The sequence below is a fragment of the Haliotis asinina genome, chromosome 10 (genome assembly GCF_037392515.1).
Source record: "Haliotis asinina isolate JCU_RB_2024 chromosome 10, JCU_Hal_asi_v2, whole genome shotgun sequence".
Lineage (NCBI taxonomy): Eukaryota > Metazoa > Mollusca > Gastropoda > Lepetellida > Haliotidae > Haliotis > Haliotis asinina.
In genome coordinates, this window is record NC_090289.1 from 25,034,747 (window position 1) to 25,042,368 (window position 7,622).

A 7,622-nucleotide genomic window follows, 5' to 3' on the forward strand; every position below is an offset into this window, starting at 1 on the left:
TCAAGAGTGCACTTCATGGCCTGCGTTCTTCTTTATGACTATTACAGTGTGGTATATGTACACATACGACTGGAATGCAAGGCATGTGCTTGGTGTAACTGCAGGCCTGTGTTCATCATCCAGTGACCACAACAGCTATTAGACAAGTTGGCGGTCAGCCATAACCAGACACCTTCTAAGATTGATGGCTGTAAGGCAATTTGGTCCTGCACATGAAAGGCAGAACTTCCCATTAGCCATTGCTTTAATTTTATTTTAACATATGGTCACTGTGACTTAACAGGCAAAACAGGTTTTCCACCTTTTAATTAAAGAATGTTTGTTGACATTCAAAAATGATTTCATTTTCATATGTTACAAACGAAATGATGTTGAACAGGTTCTCAGAACATTTTGAAAAAAAATTAAATGGCTTTTGTTCAATTTTGATAAACCCACTTTGATGAAAGACATGGGACCATATATCAGTAACTAAAACACAACAATGAGAATTAACCATGATAAGAAATAGCAAGCACAATGTGCTTCAAATATATAGTTTGAAAAAAACTTGACAAGAAAATTTGCCTGCAAAGTAGACTAATACACCAAAATTCCATCTAATAGATTGAAGTACATCTTTAGTAACTGAAGTTGTTACTGCTCATTAGTTAATTAATAAATATCACAAGTTATTGTTTAAAGGCACATCTTACAATACATTGAAATATTTGGATAAAGCACTACAAATCAAAATCTCATTAACACTACGTGTTGTTAAAGAAATGCACAAAGTGACCCGATGAGGTTCTTGAGAGACATTTAGAAGTCAGTATTCTAATATACGACAAAATGTTATGGATGTCAACTTCTTCTTTATTGTTTTTCCCAATGTTTCTGGGCTATTCTTTGCTCCTTCGTCAGGTGGATGCTAACTAACAGTTAAACAGGATATATATACTAGTAATGTACATGAAGCCAGTGAGGTGATTTAAGCATGCATATACAATTGAAACATAGCAGTATACAAAGTGACCCATTTGGAAAAAAAGACCTTCATGTGATGGCAATGACTTTTGTCCAACAGTAAGACAGTAACCTTGATTCCTGTTTGGGAAGTTCAACTCATCCATATATGTTACAACCAGTCATTCAACTTTATTCCCTTGGAGTACATCACCTTCTCCTCAGGAATCACTTGGTATTTCTAAATTCCAGGACAAAATCTATAGCTTAATATTTCTTTCTCCTAACAATCCACATTAAAGACAGTGGTTGTGACAAACAAGTGTGTAATTGTGGTATTTTTATCTTCAGCAAGCTATGTATGCATCATGTTGACCTTGACTTTGTGACTGACATGGGATGCTTCTAGTTTGACACACTGAGCTCATCTGTTTCTCCATCACCTCATGTCACCTTGGTTAAAAGGTGTCGTACATTTGTACGTTTCTGGGAAGAACTTGCTTGCTATAAATTGGACACTTTTCTCTTGCTTGGAAAGACTGGGGATACAAGCAAAAGGTTTTGCTATCTGAATCACTGGCTTGCATCATTTCTACATGTATAATAATTGCAGCACTATCATGCTAACATCACATAATACATGAGTTTGAGATTGGGCAAGGACAATGAGAGAGTGTCATGAAGAAAGTGAGCCATGGAGCGTGTTGAGCAAACCTGTCATGATTATCAGAACTTCATGGACTGTATAATGACAGTACACATGAACTACAAAGATCCCAAAACACCTTGACTATTGTTCAGTATTCAAGCTGCAGGGTGGCAGTCTGTAAATAATCAAGTTTGAACCAGACAATCTAGTGATCAAAAGCATGAGCATCGATCAATTCAACAGGGATACAATGGCATGCCAACCAAGTATTAGGACTAGCATGAGTTTCTGAAGCTCAGTTCTAACTCTGATCTGCATGGTAAATCATGATAAACAAACTGACTGTTCAATTTTGAAGAGATCCATATTACTTGATTAATCAGCATTTCAGAATTATACAGCAAGATCAGTCAGGCAAAATTTCGACATCAGTATCTATGTGGAAACATCACCTGTACAGAATAAAGACGTTCTGCATCAATACAAAATAGTCCTCATTCTTCTAAATTTGGACACCTTCTACCTTCAGTTTTTCCCTTCCACGGTCCATGAAATGACATGTATTTTCAAAGTCAGTTATGTCAGGGGAGCATTCAAGTAAACCCAGTATCCCCCTATTAAGTGGTGCCCTAAAACCCTAAATTGAAAGCTTGTATTCAGTAACCATGGTGACTAATTACTTTACCAGTAACTGCACATTTGTGTGTGGTTGGGGTGTGTGTACATGCATGCACATGTATCAGTTCAATTACAACAATGGGATGAAAACATTTCTCAAAGGCTCAGATACAAATGATCCTTCTTTTGCTAACACTAAAAGTAACAGTGTTCATTATTCACCAAGACATGTAACCCTTCAACTACGCTCAACTATAGCCCTAATTATGAAATATTACCCACCTATATCGATTTGTAAGGGAAATATTACATCATAGACTATCTACTCTTATGTAATCATTCAATAAGGTTATTAAGTAGATGTGCCAGGCTTGCAGTCATTGACATATGCATATATTGAAATGACCCAAATGAATTCAACATAAGGCCTAAGAATACAAAGTCAAACTGTTTCAATGGCTGAGTACCATGACAAGAATGTGTAACTAAATGATCACACAACAACTGAGAATTTCAAATAAAATGAAAATTTCTACGCACAATATGAACATAAACACCTGCCATCAGCTACTATTTATTGTCAAATACAATACAAAAATGCGAATGAACATGCAAGTTTGTGATATATATGCAAAAACACTTTTGCTCCACCCACTACCAAGTTTGAAAAAAGTATCTATCTTTAGCAGAAAATGAAAGGTAAGAAATATTGTTCATACCAATGTCATACATAAAAATCCTATAAAATCTGTGGTGAATTATTAATACCTTTAACAACAATTCATAAATCATGACTGTCATACTTTTCATACATCTGTCATTGGTGTAAATTACAGTCCGATCAAACAATTTCTCCAGTAAAAACATTACTTCCACTCACTTCTACTAGGCTGTACTCTACATTCCTTTTAGTGATCCTAAACCATAATAAAATTTTATTAACATTCACATACATGAAATATGATAAACATTACACAGAAAACAGTCTGTTCTTCACATCTTGATAACTGGATGACAGAACTTGACTTTTGTGAATGTCACTGACATAATTCATTAATATTAAAAAGACAAAATGAGATTGATCATAAATGATGAGATATGATATTGATTACGTGTCATTACGTGAAATAATTCTTGAAATTTATGACAGAAAAATAAACCCATCCAACTTGTAACTTATTCAATGTTTCAGATAATAATGATTATGCAGGTTGTATTTTTTTAATCTACATAATAAAAATAAAAGCTGTCTAAAGGTAACAATGACTCCTAAACTGGCTAGTGATCAGTTCTCGCCATTTTCAGCAGTTTTCAACAATTTGCTGCGCTGTTTCTTGACATAATGAAATACAATTTATCATGATGATAGATTAGCTATTCACTGGCGTTTCCTCTTTGTTTACAGTTGTCGATAGTGTGTAGTGTGTATATTGTACTTCCCCAACAACTAACAAGACCAGTTATCGCCATTTTTTTATTTTTCATGTTACTCACTAAATGTGACATAAAATTGGTAATAAAACTATTGTGTTTCAATCCTTGACATACTGAAGAAATTTCATAATTTTAATTTGCTTTTACAAAAAACAAATTCAAAGAACAACACTTGCTCTCATTGTGAATGTTGACATGCTCTGATGGGAATATGGAGATGTCACTGCATGGTTAAACATATCAAAGCTTTCTGGGAAAAATGTAAAGAAAAAGGTGAAAATTGACAGTTATATTTCATCAGTATTGTCTACATAGTATTTGTCAAGAAGACAAAACGGAGATGGAAGATTAGGTCAATTCAAAGTTTAGTGATTGAGTACTGGCGCTATGGCTATGCTTAGATGAATTAAAATCTGCACTTTTTATGGACTGAAGTGCAATGTCATAGATTCACAACAAAGGATTATTTTTAATCAATTCTCATCATTTATGAAATTTCATGTCAACACACTAATGGTGCCATCCCCCAATTTTTTTTTGGTCTAGTCTTCCGTGGGATTCATATTTGATTGTAACTGTTCTAGCCTTTCGCTTTTCTGATGAGTCAATGTGTGAAATACTATGGAAGTTCAAGTCAAGCTCTCTGCACAAGCACTAGAGCTAGGTGTTGGTGATAACTGGCACATGGTGATAACTGGTCGCTAGCCAGTTCCAAATATAAAACAGTTAATTTTTTTATGTTAACAGTTTTAATGAGCAACAATGAACTTATGTTCAGAACAGAGTCCCAGATAAGCTGCCTATCTGATTAAAGTAAGCATTTACCGGTAAATTTCCAAATATGTACTGAAAATGTTTTGTTGCATACCAATTACGCATTGAAAATGTTAGACACGCAAAAAGTTTAAAACATATGCATATGGAATAAACTTATAAATCGCTCGTGTAATGAAAAAGACATTGTTATCTATCAAGTTGTACTGTCAGTACAGGATGAGTGATTCTTATTGAATCATTTCCATTATATTTAAGTTTGTTTTGATTAGGCCTGACATAAGGCAGTACATACCTCCTAAGTAAACATATTCAATGTTATGTACTTAGCAGAGAAATTCACGAAAATGCCCACATATTTTAACACGGTGGGTAACCCCAAAATCAAATATTTATTCAACCTTCTAAATACCCACTCAAAAAAATACAGTGGGTATGGTACCCACATGAGCTGATTCTCATGTGGATCTCTGTAAGAATTTTATAGTAATTACTTACAGTAAACTCAAAACAAGAAAAGACAAATTAAATAACAATCAGTCAAAACAATTCAAAGTTAATGCTTTCCTTGGTCTCCAACTCCAAGTATTGATTTTCAAAGTAATTCCAAAGCCATGGCAACATATTTTCATGTAAGAAATTTGGCAAATCTAAATAGTTTAAACTTTAATTAATACAGAATACAAACGTGACAAGTGCGTGAAAACAGTGATACATGCCGTGAGCATATTTTAGAATCTCCTTGTAATTGTTTTGCAGATAGAAAAGTGACGAATAAAATTAATTAGAATACTAACAATTAATATGGCTTGGTAGGTTGTGGATTTGTCACACTTAAATTACATTACGAGACACTAGGAAATGGAATAACAATAATTACATCGCATGCAATGTTTGGGGAAATGTATATTTCTAAAAATAGACCGAATGCTCGCACACACTACTACAGGCCTATGTGGATGTGGGACTTATTCGCATGATTTCGCTTCTGCCTCACTCCACCCGTGGGAACATTTGGACTGTTTTGCACAGTCAGCTAGCATATACCAGAGACATGCCACGTCAATATTTGCTGAGCAATGGAAATTACTTACCTCCGAAGTTTTTCAGATGCTTTTGACGACAACAACTCACGTACCCTCTGTAATCTGACAATCGTACTTTCTCAGACGGCAACCTACGACCATTTTCTCCCCATCTACGTTACACGTCCGCTGACCCAGAGAAATGTAGTTCTAAGTATGAACACAAGAAAACGTGTTAGTCGAAGACGGACATACATCATCTCTATGCAGTATCAATACCGAAATAGATATTAGTCAGAAACGGACAAAATGATTTGATAATATGCCGAAATATGAAAACGTCGTGCCTTGATTGTTACGTAATAATTTGACCTAAAACCGGGAATCACTGCGCCGGGTCGTTGTGACCTAGTTCCGCGGTGTTGACATGAGATCACAATTGTTGTTACATTTTAACGGCACATCGGACAGATTTGTGCATTTTCTAAATGCTGCATGCATGCACAAACGCAAGTAGCTCTTCATTCATTAAAATTTACTCATCAGAATTCATATATTGTTTACTTTTTCCTATATGGTTATTAATTTACCGTTTGTCGTCTTTGAAAAAAACAACTTTGTACTGTGAGGCCGATTTGACTTTAAACATGTACTGTGTCTATACCAGTCGAACATATGATGGTTTAATTACTCACCATTTAACTATACAGAAAAAAATAAGATAAAATGGTCGTCTACTTATTCAAAATTTTTAAAGTCAGCTGAACTGACTTTCCATAAAACAATGCTTACAAATGTCTTTGGATGTCATCATAAACCAGGGAGCCTATATAGAGGGTGTTGTTGAGTATCCCCGCATAAACGCATACTGCACAGTTTAGGGTCCACACACTGTGTCCGACCACACCCAAAAAATTTTCGACGTAATCGATTACTTCTGTTTACAAGTATATAGCTTTCGTCTGAATCAAAAGCAATGGGTTAAATTCGCTAATTATCACTTCATCCAAACGAGCACCATCCAACAAACTCCCCAAACATATTTGTTTTTTACTTTGAAACAACAAATTCCACTTATACTCCTTTTTTAATCCGTGAACTGTCGATCTTGGAGCTAACTGTCGATCTTGGAGCGGCATTGGGCGGGGCGAAACTTAGCGGTTTGCCAGAAAGAGCAAGATGCCATGTCTGTGAAGATTTTATGGACACTTCCGAGGTCATGAGATCCACATCGAGGGATTTTCTTCCTTGACTGAGGAAAATATATACTTTGTCCTGACGAAATTTGATGGCAATTCGTAATTCTGATCAAAATGACTGTGTGTGCACTTCATCACATATCTGTCCCAGACAATGTATCTTGGTAAGCTTGGGTTTAGAATGAGCCAAGATTTGAAAATCCCGTTAAATTGTGTTTAATTGCCACTTGAATGTTTGGGTTAAAAAGTGTCTGAATAAAATTAGGTTCGGGTTAAAATGCGTTTAAATGACACATGGAGCCAGATTCGGGTTAAATGGGCTTTAATGACACATGCTGCTAGATTCGGGTTGAGATGTATGTAAATTACCCATGGGGCTGGGTTCGGGTCGAGATGTACTTAAATGACACATGATGCTGGGTTCGACTTAAAATGTGTTTAAATGGCACGCGTGGTGCTGGATTCGGGTTAAAGTGTGTTTAAATGACCATTGAGGTAGGTGCGGGTTAACATGTGTTTAAATGACACATGAAGCTAGATTCGGGTTAGAATGTGTATAAGAGACACATGGAGCTAGGTTCTGATGAGACTGTGCTTAAATGAAACGTGGAGCTAGGTTCGGGTGGAATTGTGTTTACATGACACATGGAGGCAGATTCGAGTTAAAACGTGGTTTATACATTATATCCAGCCTAATTCATATGATGAATTTATACACGAACGAATATATCATTACAAGCACTGACTAATTGGTAAAGAGACCATCTTTTGTTCTGCAGGTGAGGTGTTTGTCATCTACGTAATTTTATTTAAAATGTACGTAGATAAGTTTTACGCGGCACCCAATATTCAAGTTATATGGCGGCGGTCTGTAAATAATCGAGTCTGAACCAGACAATCCAGAGATCAACAATAAATTTATATTGATTCAGCCGGAACATATTGTTCTCTTGAAGAATTCCAAAGTACGTTTGAACA

The 7,622-nt window shown here is 35.6% G+C and overlaps 1 protein-coding gene across 1 annotated transcript in view; it reads right to left on the bottom strand.

Annotated features, from left to right (window-relative positions):
* The window catches only part of LOC137298192 (retinoic acid receptor gamma-like), a 78,227-nt gene extending 72,641 nt beyond the window's left edge, over window positions 1–5,586 (bottom strand). The window contains exon 1 of the mRNA XM_067830348.1: window positions 5,515–5,586. The gene's annotated coding sequence lies outside the window, so the exon portion shown is untranslated. The remainder of the gene's footprint in view (window positions 1–5,514) is intronic.
* Between the last annotated feature and the right edge of the window lie 2,036 nt (window positions 5,587–7,622).